The sequence below is a fragment of the Taudactylus pleione genome, unplaced genomic scaffold, assembly GCF_031769625.1.
Source record: "Taudactylus pleione unplaced genomic scaffold, aTauple2 ptg000019l, whole genome shotgun sequence".
NCBI lineage: Eukaryota > Metazoa > Chordata > Amphibia > Anura > Myobatrachidae > Taudactylus > Taudactylus pleione.
The window spans coordinates 4,563,154-4,579,154 of record NW_028284421.1 but is presented as its reverse complement, the minus strand read 5'-3'; positions in this window follow the sequence as shown (position 1 = coordinate 4,579,154).

Sequence of the window (16,001 nt, the reverse complement as noted above, 5' to 3'; positions counted from 1 at the left end):
TGATCCTCTGATCCAATGACCAGCTACCCAGGGGTATTTAAGTCTGACTCCAGGAACAGGAAACTGCAGTTCAACTTCACTGTTCGACTCCCCAGTGTTGCTCTGTTATTTCCTGCAGAGTGTTGTTTCAGCCTATTCACAGTTTTCCAGGGTTACCTGTATTAGCTTCCATGCTAATTCTCAGTCTGAGACTTTAGTTCTCTCTCAGAAGTCCAGTGTTTTATTTCATTTTTCTTGTGTATCTTGTAGTGTGCTGCTAGCTCTACTGCAGCTTCCCTTTATTACTGAGGTGTCAGGTTTCCTGCTAATTTCTAGTTAGTTCTCAGCTGGATCTATAGCAATCCCCAGTACATTTCTGTGTCCACTTCTCTCTGTATCTCTCTGTGCAAATCAGCACCTGAATCTGTAGCAGTTCCCAGTACATTTCCCTGTTTTCTCAAGCAAGCCTGCAACTAGGATCTCTTCATTCTCAAGTATTCTGTTCATCACCAGTGTTCAAGTATTCCATTCATCTGCAGTGTTCAGGTATTTAGTTCATCACCAGTGCTCAAGTATTTAGTTCATCACCATTGCTCAAGTATTCTGTTCATCACCAATGTTTAAGTATTCTGTTCCTCACCAGTGTTCAAGTATTCTGTTCATCACAAGTGTTAAAGTATTTCATTCATCACCAGTGTTCAAGTATTCCATTCATCACCAGTGTTCAAGTATTTAGTGCATCTCCAGTGTTCAAGTATTTAGTTTATCTTCAATATTCAAGTATCCAGCTTATCTTCAGTATTCCAGTATTAGCTTATACTATAAACTTAATCTAGTTGTGGTCTTTCTGCCATTCCTAGGTACCTGTCCAGGGGGCCACGACTAGCCCACTTGGTGCAGCGAAACCCAAATCCTGACTGGAGGGGTCACCGATGAGGACCACCAAGTGGGTTAGACTCCACGCCTCTGGGCAGGTCTAGCCAAACCTGGGTTTGGCTGCAATAGGGAGACCTAGCTGTCACTCACCTTCTTGTTCCCAAATCATCCTACCCCCAGGCTTCTTCTCTACGGTTCATGATACCAGATTCTAAAAATACAGGGGACAAAATGTGTAGAGCCCCCCTCATATTTTATGATCCAGCACTGGGCTCTGTGAGCCAGTCCTGGTTTTAAAAATATGAGGGAAAATGGCGTGTGGTACCTGTATTTTTAAAACCAGCACCAGACTCAAACTAGCCAGAGTGTGTTGCCACAGCCAGCGAAACCTTTCACGAGGTCACCATGGCCAAAGCATGAACATGCCAAACTAGTCAGCCCAGGCTGGGGATCCCAGGGGAGATGGGGCCCCTCAATAAATGGGTCCCCCCTCTCCTGAGCATCCCAGGTCTGGGCCGGTGGGTGCAGAGGTAATAGTCATAATAATAGATGTATACTAATGTTTTTTCTCCAGTAGAAAAATTCACAGTTAACCCTAAAAAAAAATTATTAAACACTTACCTACTTCCTGGCAGGGCTGGTGCAAGGTGTCACGGCATCCTAGGCAAAATTTTAGCCTACCATCGCTCACTCTGAGTTTTGAAAAAAAAATTCCTACCTTTTTCTGGCTGGCTTGGCTGCCATCCAGATACACGGATGTCTACTGCCAAACGCTGTCCATAGTTCAGTGCTGCAGTAAGATTGCTAAGTGGAGGTGGGGGGAGACTACAAGTTAGGACAAAATGGCAGGCTGCAGTAAGAAGAGACTTACCACATCATTTGGTCACTCAGCCGAATTGTACTGGAAACTCCATGTGGAGCTTCCAGGTGCAGATTCAATGAAAATTAAAAAAACTTTTTGAAAAAAGGAAAAAACATTTTTTGTACTAATAAAGCATTGTTTTTTTACCTCACTGATCTTCTTAATATTACCTAATAGGTATCTATCTATATATCTGTTTTATATGTATGTATATATATTTATATATATATATATATATATATATTTATTTAATATATACACATACGCAAATGCGGCGCTCAGGGATTATTGATAAAATAAATGTAGAATAAAGCAGATATATCCAATGTTTCAATGCCTTTCATTTATGACATAGAATGAAACATTGGATATGTCTGTCAAATTCTACTTTATTTCGTCAAGCCATAAGTGCTGCACTTGTGGCGTCTCTACGTGATTTTAGTCTGTGAGGACACTGTGCACAGAATACTGTTTGAAGTGGTTGCGCTGGATGTTTTAGTCCAACAGGTCTGGCACTCACAGTAAAATTACAATACAGTACTTCGCCCAGTGCCCTCACATGAAGATAACATATTCCAACAAGAGGTGCGGCGCTCGCGGCCTACAGTAAATGATCCACAATGCAGCAAATGCATGCTGATGTTTTGGTTCTTGATAACTGTGTGAATATTAATAAAGCACTAAAGCGTACATCTGCTGCGATGTGGATCGTTTACCGCAGACTGCGTGTGCTGCACCTTTTGTTGGAATATAATATACGAAGTTCAGCTAATTAAGCGTAAGTGACGAAACACATTGAGGACAGGGTGACAGAGGTGCTACTTCCAACCATATGTTTACAGATAAGTTATTATTGAAGTTTTTTATTGTAATTGCAATTTTATCCTTCTTTTGCTTGGTGTGTGTAATAAATTTATTTTGGTACTACACCATAGGAGTTTTTTTTGTTTGTTCTCTCTTTCCATATATTCATCATGAATCAATGAATAACACCTCAAATAAGGTGAATGTTTGACTTGAGGAGTCGTGATCCTAATTGGTGTATCATAAGGCAACCAAGTGTCCTTGGGAAAAGAGTGGTTATAGGCTCATTTATATAACCTATATGGTACACATAATAATTTATAGTCCACCTCCTACTAATTTTTATATTACTACATTATGAGGTGCTGTATTCTCACCTTTTGTTTTCCATAACTCGTTACAACCATACAACAACGGTCGTCTTAGATAATACTCACCGACATCAGTGACTCGGGGAAGTGTGGCTTGGAGGAATTTTCTTATGAACAGTTGGGACAATCAGTAAATATTAGGTGTAGTGCTGTTACTAGTACTATTAGTTTAATATATATATTTTGACACAGTTGGGATAGGGGTCCCACTCCTGGGGTAGATGGACTCCCTCTTTACACACACAACAGCCGTAGAAACAGGACACAAGTCTGGGGTTCTCATACAAACTGGTCGGCACCTGTCTTTATTGTCCCAAATGAATATAAACTTAAACTAAACATAAGTCTTAGCACAGATGGTCACTATCTACACAGCAGATTCCATCTCTATAATAATGGTAGGGCCTATTGCCCTCACCATCAACAAAACAGGTGCACAGTACTTACAAGGAAAGTAACCAAGTGTCTCTGAACAGGCTAGTCTTCCTGCTCTCCCAGGTGTGAGACACTCAGCCACAAACAAACCCAGTTTATATTAGCCATTTCCAGCTGCAAGCCCTAATGAACCTGTTACCAGGTTGAAAGGCCCAAAACCTGGAGTGGCCAGTGGATGGAGCCCTCCCTCTCCTCACATTCACACCCCCAGGACCCAAACTGGCATTTCTCTAAAGCCGACATTTCCAGTCTGTTTTTCCCAAACAGACTTCTCGTGGGGGTTTCAGAACACATATGACAGGAACCTAGGACATACATAGAAGCCATTCCACACTTCTCCATTGCTTCTATCACAATATATATATATATATACATATATATAAATCAAAATCCAAACTAAACATGGATATATTCCCTTCATTATCTTCCACAAAACACCCCTGCACAACATTATCCCCGTATAACTTAAACATACCCCAATACAAAATTACTTCACAACCCCATAATGGTAATACACCCAACCTCCCCACACAATATTATTATACAACTCATTCCCTAGTTAACATTAATAGACCCCCACATAATATTAATATACACCCATCCCCCATATAACACCAAACAGCTCCCATCCCCCAGATTATCTATCATTGCAGGAGGTTCTGGCTGGAGAGGGAAGGAATCCACAGTGGTGTAACCAGGGCAGGTCGGCCGGGGCTTGTGCCCTGGGGGTCATGGGACCAGCCACGGTCCAGTAAATTCAGTCAGTGTAGTGCGGACTGCAGTGAGTGCAGTCTGCACTACACAGTAACACACACATCATCCCTGGCGCTGGGTAGTACACTCGTACTTCCCGATGGAGGTGTGTGTGTATCAGCAGCCAATGAGAGTCAGACAGACTCTCCTTGACTGCTGCACCCACTGCCGGTTAGGCAGCCCCCCAGGAGGGTTAGGGTTAGGCTAGGAGAAAGGAAGGTTAGGCACCCCTGGGGGAAGGTTAGGGCTAGACACCCCCCGAGAGACTTAGGGTTAGGCTGCGGGGAAGGGGGGGTTAGGTTTAGGCACTTAGAGGGGGGTTAGGGTTAGGCACCCCTAAGGGAGGGTTAGGGGTGGGAGATAGGTTAGCGATACCTTAATTAATGATCAGGATTTTCACCCTTGCTGGGCTGCCACTGTCATACTGATTTCGTATGTAAGTATGTTTGTGTGTTATGTAAGGGGCACTACTGGCCATGGGTGCTGTATTGTGGGCACTATATCACTACTGGGGGCACTGAATAGGGTGGACCACTACTGGGGGCACTGTATAAGGGGAATCACTACTGGGGGCACTGTATACTGAGGGTACTGTATAAGGGGCACTACTGGGGGCCTGCATAAGAGGGACCCCTACTGGGGGCACTGCATATTGGGGACACTGTATAAGGGACACTACTGGGGGCCTGCATAAGAGGGACCACTACTGGGGGCACTGCATAAGGGGGTCTATATAAAGGGCACTGCATAGGGGAGCACTGTATAAGGGGGCAATACTGGGGGCACTGCATAAGGGGTACTACTAGGGGCACAGTATAAGGGTGCACTGCTAGAAGCACTGTTGAAAGGGCACTACTAATTGGGACACTGCTACAGTGTGGCATTGCATAAGGGGCATTGCTACTGGGGACTTTGCATAAGGGACACTACTACTGGGGGCATTAAGGTGCATATGGAATGGAAAGGAATGTTCCCAGTAATGAGAAATGGATGGTATCATGTTGACATGCCCACATTTTTGGTGGACATGCCCCCTAGTGGCATGTGACCACATCCTTTTTTGGTGCGTGCACTTAGAGGGGCTCTGTTTCTCATCTTGCCCTGAGCTCCAAATACCCTAGTTACGCCACTTGGAATCCATCAAAGTAACAAGAATGGGTGGAGCCTCAGGAGGAGGTGGAGCCTTCCAAGGGCTGGGAAAAGGGACTCCCTGACAGCTCCACATCGGTGGCTTTCCGGGGAGGGAACACAATTATTTTCTATTTCAAGATGTCTACTATCTTTAAACTATGGGAACAGCTATGTGCACCGGGTTCACCCCAAATTAAGCCAACCTCTACATGGGAGACTTTGAGTCTCACCATGTGGAGGTTGGGCCCTATGCGGCGAACCTGGTGCTCTATGGTCGATATATATTGACAAATTCTTTATAATCTGGAATGGCACTTCAGAAACCGCACTTTCTTTTGTCCATCACTTAAATAATAATAAATATAATTTATCATTCACTCATACCTTTAACACATGTGAAATTAACTTCCTGGATGTGACCCTACGGATTGAGTATAATAAAGTCATTACCTCAAACTTTCGAAAATCAACTGATGCCAATAATTATTTACATTTTTATAGTGGGCATCATATGTCATGGAAAACAAATATACCTAGAGGCCAGACTTATAGAATCAAAAGGATATGCTCTACTAAAGATCTTTCGATATACAAGCATTAGAGATGATAAACAATTTTAGGGACAGATGGTATCCAGAACATGTCCTTAAAAATGCTCTAAAAGAGACAAATGATCTAGATCAACAGGAGCTTATCCTTAGAGGATCCAATAAAGTTGAGAAACATAAACCTTTAGATAATGAATCATTACTCTTTATATCCAGATTTAATAACTCTTCTAGAGATTATCAAAATATTATCAGAAAGAATTAGTCTATATTGAGATGTGATCCATTATTGCAGAATTGTATACCGCCTGAACCAAGGGTCATATTTAGGAAGATAATCAACCTAAAAAACATCTTAGCACCAAGTCATTTAAAAATAGACAATTCAAAAAGCTCCAAACCAACATCTTGGTTACCAACTCTCCCAAAAGGTTTCTTTAAATGCGGAAAACAGCAATGTATTACTTGTGGACATGTAATGAATGGTAAAAAAGAGTTTAAAGATTCATAATACAGATATAGAGATTGAATTTAAACAATTTATAAATTGTGGAACAAAATTCGTCATTTATCTGTTGTCATGTAGTTGCCCTTGCTTCTGTTTTGGTAGAACCATACGCCCATTAAAAAAGCGGTTCTTGGAACACAGACAAAATATTACCAATCAGATGGTGAATCACAGTGTTCCAAGACACTTTTTAGAAAAACATCAAGGCAATCCATCAAGTCTACAAATTGTGGGGATTGAACACATCCCAGGCACCAGTAGAGGCGGAGATAGATATGCTCGCCTCTGCCAACAAGAACTATATTGGATGTTCAGATTAAACACTATCTTTCCAGATGGTCTGAACGAAGCAGTTGAATTGAATTGTATACGTTAAATTAGAGATATGGTGACAGTGGGTTAGGGGCTATCCGGCCCCATCATCCATTTTCACATACCTCTATCTAACCTGGATGTTCCAATTTTTTGTCCCCTCCTCATTATGCTCACTCTCCATGTTTCAACACACGCCTAGACTATGACCTATACACCTATTTATTTAGACCTAGTGATCCAGTATTATATGTCAATCTTGTTCTATTCTTCTTCTTGCTAGTTTTCCACCCTAAATTTGCGTGTTTTTTACCTACTCTAGTGTAGGACAATTGTGGTTCCTAGTATTTTATTCTTATTTATTTTTATTTTTTCTTATTTACATTTACTTTTTGACTTTTATCTTTATTTTAATCCTTTTTTGATATTATCAACTATATAGTGTCGAAGTCGAACAATTGCATGTGACTGCAATTCAACTGTTATCGGACGATTTGGTCGTCCACTGTCCGATTTATGTTGGTACAATCCATGATGCACCATTGCGTGTGCACGCACCCAGTGTGCGCACGTATCCACACATTCGCACAACACTAAATAGCGAATAATATACAACACTCTCACACTGACAAACACAATATTCATGCAGGGTTTAGTTAGTAATGAGAAACAGCTTCTGTATACATGTCTGAGAAAAGTAATTTAAAAAAAATACATATACATATAAATTGGGAAGCCCTGTACATAGACAAGTATGGCTGTTACAGTGTGTATATTAAAATATCACTATAATGTAGAATGATTATTAAAATCAATATAAATGAATACTCATCACATAATCCCAGAACCATATATATAAATTTAATCCGTCATCCCTTATCCCAGAGTCAGGTCCCAAAACAAGTTTATCAGGGTCCACATTAGTATATGAACAGACTTAGCTAGAGCCTTAGTCCACACATAAAGACCACTTCCTGCCTGAGGCTCTAGATAACACAATAAGGTTTGAAATGTCCTTTTATGGGCAAGATCCCACAGGTGAGGTTGAATGCTGGGAAAATAGCTTTTTCACAGAGACACAGGATAGCATTCACACTGTGGACACATGCTTGCAAGGACATGGTCACTCTGACCGTGGCAACCAGACTAGGAAGATGCAACCTCAATCTCAATCTCTTGGAGACATGGAGAAACTGGCTGTTTATCTACCTGGAGGCTAAGTATTCTGTCTCTCCAACCACACATGGCTTACAGGCAAGAGGTAGAAATCATGTGTTTTAAGGGATATAGCTTATGTATTAAGTAGTTAGTATAGTTTGTAATAAGTTATGTAGTGATATGGTGTAGTCTTTGTCTATTCACATGTGTTTAATGGAGACTGTAGTTCGTTCATACGATCCACCATGTGCTTTAACAATAGCACTGTCTGAGTGAGATAGGTTTAGTGTGTGTTGTATTCTTGTGATCTGACTGTAACATTGTGTAGTTAAGATTAAGATGGAAATTGGGTAAAATATTGCAATCTGTAGATATATAATTGTTTGATATCAGCTGGTGATGAAGGAACCCGTAATTCAGTAGTGGTCAATTACATTGTAATAAGTTTATAAGTAATGTACACTGTTTAGTAGTTTATAATTTCTGAAAGATTATATAATGGAATCTGGTTGAAATATTGTAGTATGGAATGTGAATATTTCAGGTTGAATTCGGCTACTGGTTGTGGTCCCATGGGAGTTGCGGATTGCTAGCCATATTGTGATAGTATTGTGAAGTTATGTACTATTATAGTTTGGGGATTTTATAGTTCAAATAGATTGGTATAAGTAATAATTACCGTGTGAAAGGTAGTCTGCAGTTTGTTAAAGATGGCTACCTCCATGTGGTATGAACAAAGGAAATTCCATGTGCTCCATGTTTCCCCATTGAATCATGTGCTTGATTCAATGGAAGTTGTGAATTACTAGTCTTGTGATCATAGTTATAACTCTACCCAGTTTTGGTGTTGTATAGTTCAGATAGGTTTATTATAATTATGATCATTAATGGATATATGATTTACAGAAGTTACAACATTATGTGAGTTTTGTGACATTCAAAATGGAGTTTGTGTTCAGAGACCATGCGGTTTGAACAATAGGACATGTGCCCCAACAACCCCCACACATAATCTAACAGCAGCCATTTTCTCTCTCTCTCATCTTTGTATCGTCTATATTGTATTTTAACAAGCATTGATTTTCTGAAGATTGATTTGATGAATATAAAACATTTTACTTATAACATTTTGTGTGCATCGTTATCTTTATGAAAGGAAATTATCCAAATGATTTAAAAGGTATATAATTCTGGTTAAACACTTTGCGAGTTTATATATTTGTTACGTATAACCTGATGTTAGCTATATGAAAAATAGAATATTTGCTTCAGATATATTGGGAATAAACAAGCTGGCAGTGGCCTGTGTGTGCAGAAAGAAAGAAGGAAAAACATCCCTCATCATTGGCACCCAAACAGGTCTGTCTATAATTGTGGTAACTTATCATTGCTGTTGTTTACAATTTTAATTCTCACAATTAAAAAAGCAGAGAGTACCCACATTTTTTTGTGTTAGTTTTGTTGTTTTTGTTAGTACACAGGATGGCAATCCAGCGATGCTTGATTTAATTATAATTCTCACAGTATGTTTGTTTTAATTTTTTGAATGGTTGCACAAGATATGTTTCTCTTTCCAACAATCATATTTTGCAGGACTGCAAGGCCTGAAGTCACACTGAACAGCAGGCTCTAAGCAATGGTGACTCCTGGTTATTCAAGGTACCCTGTATTAACTCTTTCTGTGCTGCATATATCATATCTGCAATAACACACTACAAAAAAATAAACACATTCACACTTGGTACAATAGATCTCTTTACAACATCATGGCTGCATTACCATGAGGCTCCACCATTCCCCATTCATAGCAACACAAAAGCACACAACTCACACATGCAAATATATACACAAATAATTGTTTTCTCTGATAGATTGCAATCCACAATTTATTTATAGATATTAATCTGCCGGAAGAGCAGGAAAACATTTATATCCCTTAAAATATACATACAAAATATCATATTCCCCCCCATACACACACGCATGTACACTTCTCACACATACATTCATGGTATATAACTCCACTTATTTCTGTTTAACTCACCCTGCAGCATATCTGCAGTGAAACTTGTGCATTAAGGTCACACATTATACATTGGCAAATGTACAGTGCATGTTTTGAAGTACTGGAGAATTCATAATTAATCGCAGAAAACACAAATATGTTTCATATATTTGAAGCAAATGAATGTAAATTGGAAATTCATCTTAGTGATGATAAAAGTATTTTACCTATTGTACTGCAATATATTGCAGGATTTTTCCAAGGTGGTGTGTTCTGAGAATGTCACAAACATTACAATTGGCAAATTTTATGATGTTTGGTAGAATAATCATGATTTATACAGGAGCTGGATACAGCTCCAATGTGAGTTATGATTTGCATTTATTACCTTCTGTTGTTCTCAATGTCTGATTGTGAACAAAAGGGGGGGTTTACACAGAATCTCGGGAAACAGGGATCTGTGTAATATAGAGCATTACTGAACACACACATGGCTGCAATACAGAAGTTTTGGGAAATTTGTGTTGTACACTTGATCTGTGTGCAGTTTGTACATGTCGCATATGAAAATGTTCTGTGTAAAGTTTGTATGTACTCCCCGGTTTGAAGTTTATACGTGCCGCATATGAAAATTTTCTGTGTGGAGTTTGTATGTGCTCATCTGTGTGTAGTTTGTATGTACTTCTGAAAAATCCTTGCAATACAACAGTTTATAGATTTATTTTAGGTTAAAAGAAATCCACTTCTGAGTAAGTTATAACATGTGGTGTGTTATACTGTATTATCTGTGTATTAGATCGCATGTAAACCACATATAATCTTGCAGTTATAACTGAGTATGATTTGAAGGTTTGCGTAATATGCATAATACATTGTTTAAGATAATCAAGGACTTGATGTGTTTTGTCAAGAAATATTAGGGCAGTTAGTGGCCCTGTGAAAGCTTGCATATTTAGCTCACATGAAGCTTTGATCGCTATACATGCATAGAGCATAAGCGATGACGACCCGGTGTCTGGTTGTACAGGACAGGATACGTAAGAATACTGTATGGAAAGGTTAGCAAGGTTCAGAGAGATATGCTTATGATGTAAGGCATTCTGTTGTTTTACTTCTAACCATTACTTCCTACAGAAGCATGTCTTTAATAGTTGTCTGAGCGGGTACTGCATTTTGGCGACGCGGTAAGAATTTTGCGCAGAGAAGCGCGCACTGAGAACCTGTGAATGGCATAAGTTTGCAACTTTCGCTGGGTGATCTCAGATCTGTAAGATAAATTCTCCAATCTTGTAAGGATTGAGGACTTCATTTCCACCAATACAGACAGGAAAAAGTAATACACCAGCAGTGTAAGACTGGAACAATGGGGATCACCAGTGGTTTTCTGTACCCCTATAGCACAGTCTGACCCTGTATACTAGTCATAACTCACATAGATATGGATTTCTGTAAATAGATTAAGTAACTCGCAAAGGAAGGTATTTGTGTTTAACCAATTTATTCAGTTCTGCAACAGATATATATAGGTGACACTGGTATGAAGCTTAGAATCTGGTGATGTATTGCTAAGCAGGGTTTGATTAATTGGATCATATAACAGGTTTGCAATGAGTCCTGTAATAATCGTTCTATATATATTGGTGAGCAGAATATGGTTTAAAAAGACTGAATCGCAGGTCAGCGAAGTCTGTAATAAAGGTAAAAATGGATAATTTAATTTAAGATGCCACAGATGTTAGGATGTCTAAATAATTGTTTTCCTTTATGTATGACGGCAGGAAATATGATTTTTAGACAGCAATATATGTAACATTATAGATATTAAGAGACAATGTGATATGCATAATACTCAGAGCGTTGGACATGGGCTGTTCCTTAGAAGTAGGGATATCATATGAAAAACAGGAATAAGGAAATCTGGATTTGTCATTACTGCAGTAAATAAGGAGACGTCTTTATGATACTGAATACAGGTGATAATGGATTTAACCTTTATGCTTATAGCAATGTTTACGGTATATGCAATTGTTCTGAAGACTGTATATGGTATAATATGGGTTAAAAACAGACAGGTGTTATAAAATCCTGCTCATTTAAAAATCCCAGGTGTATACAGGTAAAGTATAATGGTATAAATATGTATATCGGAGTAAAGGATTCAAAAATCCCCTAGTGTTAATAAGCAAGTATTGCAACCCCTGACCAAATTCATAGGAATTGGAAGATGGGTGGACAAGGTCTTTTTTGTAGTATCTTGGAAATATAGTAATAGCTGAAAATACTGTGTATATCTCATTAAGTGACGTATTTGGTAAATGACATCGGAACTGTTGTAATTGGTAACAGTTCATAAGGAATAGTTCTCAGAGATCCCATGTGATTTATAGTAACAGGCACAAACAAGATATGTTAGTGTTTATAAATCCCTGTAAAATCTAGTTAAATTGCGCTGTAGGTATTATGGATAACTCTGTGGTAGAGGTTTCATTCACCAGAACAGGGGGATTGACATAGATCATAAAAATATGCATATGATCGTACAGTTTTAAATTGCTGCAGTGACAATAACTCAGCGGAATGTACGTTTTTTTTACCCAAAACACCTGTTGTAATTTTGATGTTTTACCTCTTGTGACCAGTAGGGACACTCATAGGTCCTAGGAGGAGTAGTAGAAGGGGAAATACACATCCATTTCCCAGCAGAGGTGGTAATGCCTGGAATTACTAAGGGTTTTTAATGAAAAAAATTAAATTTAAGGTTGTATTAAAATGGTTTTATATTTAAACAGGTTCCACAGGATGATTTTCTGTTACTAATAAATGAATTGGGTATATCTATTAACAGTTTGTATGTTTGGAATAGATAGGAATTAGGTACATATTGATATGTTTGTATTTTGTAAACTAACATTTCTTTCTATTTTCTCGGAACACTAGAATACAGGTTAAAGTAGATCAAATGGCCCAAGACTTCCCTGATTCTCCTCAACAATTAATACACAGATTATTGTCAGGAGAAAAGGGGGGGTGTTATATGGGTATTTGAAGGTTGGAAATTTAGAATTTCCCAGATTAGGGATATTTTTTGGGAGATTTTCATAGAAAATGAGAAATACAAAGGCATTGTAGGATCTTGAATGCCACCTAGTGGAGAAAATTATGTAAAGTTGAGTCTGTACCACTCATCAATGTTAATGATATCTGATTTTTGGATACTCCAATATGGAGCAGACAAAATTCTAAACTATCACAGTGGGTGGGGAGGGACCGCTAATGCACGGATAATCTGTTTTTCATCCAAGTAGGCAAATCAAGTCAACAACAGGATATCTGAAGACTGCAGACAGATCGGATGGAAGACAAGACATCAGATTTGGTAGGAAAGATGGAGACATTCAAAAGTACTGATCTCTCAATTTCTTATTTAGATGCTGACAAGGCCCAGCTGCAGACAGACGATATTCCTGGCAGATGACTACACGAACCCTAAGATGATAGAACGGAACACAGATCGGAAGATGATCAGATGGAACAGATCGGAAGACCCAGGATACGCATCATCCAAAACAGATGTCCAAGATGACAACACGCCAGAAGTGCGCCCTCATCCCATGTGGCGAAGATGACAACTATAGGCTTTTGATTCCAAATGTTAATACAAATTAGGAAAGGGTTTGCATCAAATATGAAAGACTTTTTATCCTTACATACACACAAACAATGTTTTTTCCATCTACATATGCGAAGCAGGAGAGGACCGTTTTTCTTTCATTACCTTTTATTTTGAACTATGAAAATTACATTGTTATGAATCTCTCCAAACTGAATTCTCTCTTCTCACCACCTGTACGATCAACGAACATACACATAACACATACACTAAAATAGTGATAATACACAAGCTTATGTCAGTTCAACTGTCAGATGTCATTGAACTCACAACAGGGGGAAATGTTACAGTGTGTATATTAAAATATCACTATAATGTAGAATGATTATTAAAATCAATATAAATGAATACTCATCACATAATCCCAGTACCATATATATAAATGTAATCCGTCATCCCTTATCCCAGAATCAGGTCCCAAAACAAGTTTATCAGGGTCCACATTAGCATATGAACAGACTTAGCTACAGCCTTAGTCCACACATAAAGACCACTTCCTGCCTGAGGCTCTAGATAACACAATAAGGTTTGAAATGTCCTTTTATGGGCAAGATCCCACAGGTGAGGTTGAATGCTGGGAAAATAGCTTTTTCACAGAGACACAGGATAACATTCACACTGTGGACACATGCTTGCAAGGACATGGTCACTCTGACCGTGGCAACCAGACTAGGAAGATGCAACCTCAATCTCTTGGAGACATGGAGAAACAGGCTGTTTATCTACCTGGAGGCTAAGTATTCTGTCTCTCCAACCACACATGGCTTACTGGCAAGAGGTAGAAATCATGTGTTTTAAGGGATATGGCTTATGTGTTAAGTAGTTAGTATAGTTTGTAATGAGTTATGTAGTGATATGGTGTAGTCTTTGTCTATTCACATGTGTTTAATGGAGACTGTAGTTCGTTCATATGATCCACCATGTGCTTTAACAATAGCACTGTCTGAGAGAGATAGGTTTAGTGTGTGTTGTATTCTTGTGATTCTGACTGTAACATTGTGTAGTTAAGATTAAGATGGAAATTGGGTAAAATATTGCAATCTGTAGATATATAATTGTTTGATATCAGCTGGTGATGAAGGAACCCGTAATTCGGTAGTGGTCAATTACATTGTAATAAGTTTATAAGTAATGTACACTGTTTAGTAGTTTATACTTTCTGAAAGATTATATAATGGAATCTGGTTGAAATATTGTAGTATGGAATGTGAATATTTCAGGTTGAATTCGGCTACTGGTTGTGGTCCCATGGGAGTTGCGGATTGCTAGCCATATTGTGATAGTATTGTGAAGTTATGTACTATTATAGTTTGGGGATTTTATAGTTCAAATAGATTGGTATAAGTAATAATTACCGTGTGAAAGGTAGTCTGCAATTTGTTAAAGATGGCTACCTCCATGTGGTGTGAACAAAGGAAATTCCATGTGCTCCATGTTTCCCCATTGAATCATGTGCTTGATTCAATGGAAGTTGTGAATTACTAATCTTGTGATCATAGTTATAACTCTACCCAGTTTTGGTGTTGTATAGTTCAGATAAGTTTATTATAATTCTGATCATTAATGGATATATGATGTACAGAAGTTACAACATTATGTGAGTTTTGTGACATTCAAAATGGAGTTTGTGTTCAGAGACCATGCGGTTTGAACAATAGGACATGTGCCCCAACAACCCCCACACATAATCTAACAGCAGCCATTCTCTCTCTCTCTCTCTCTCTCTCTCTCTCTCTCTCTCTCATCTTTGTATTGTCTATATTGTATTTTAACAAGCATTGATTTTCTGAAGATTGATTTGATGAATATAAAAACATTTTACTTATAACATTTTGTGTGCATCATTATCTTTATGAAAGGAAATTATTCAAATGATTTAAAAGGTATATAATTCTGGTTAAACACTTTGCGAGTTTATATATTTATGTTACGTATAACCTGATGTTAGCTATATGAAAAATAGAATATTTGCTTCAGATATATTGAGATTAAACAAGCTGGCAGTGGACTGTGTGTGCAGAAAGAAAGAAGGAAAAACCCCTCATCAATGGCTGTGGCAAATGAAATATAACCCAGACACTGATATGCACAAATGAATTTGCCTGAATGAAGAGTTAGAAACAGTGGTCAGAGGTTTGCTTAAGAAGTACTGACAAGTGTATTCTAAATAGGCAGAGGAAAACCTTAGCTATCAAATGAAGTGGCAATGGCAGTCAGCTGGGGGTCTCCACCCTGCTTGAAAGTGAACCTCGCTGCTTGTAACCCCTTGCACTGTAGTTTTAAAATATGTTAGAGTGGGATAATATATATATATATATTTATCCATCATAAATACACTGAATTGCATGACACACACACATAGACTTACATGCATACAGTAAACACAGCACATTATGCACAGTTGCGCTGTTTATCATAAGCACTCTACACATAAACGCACCACATATATTAGCAACTTTACGCAAGATTCTCTTACACTTACACATACACAAATTTCCTAAAAGGTTCCTTAGTATAAAGGCTAATATTAGAAGGTTTATTCGTTATTGTATAATGTTATAAAAAGCATGTATTTGATATCTAAGGTTT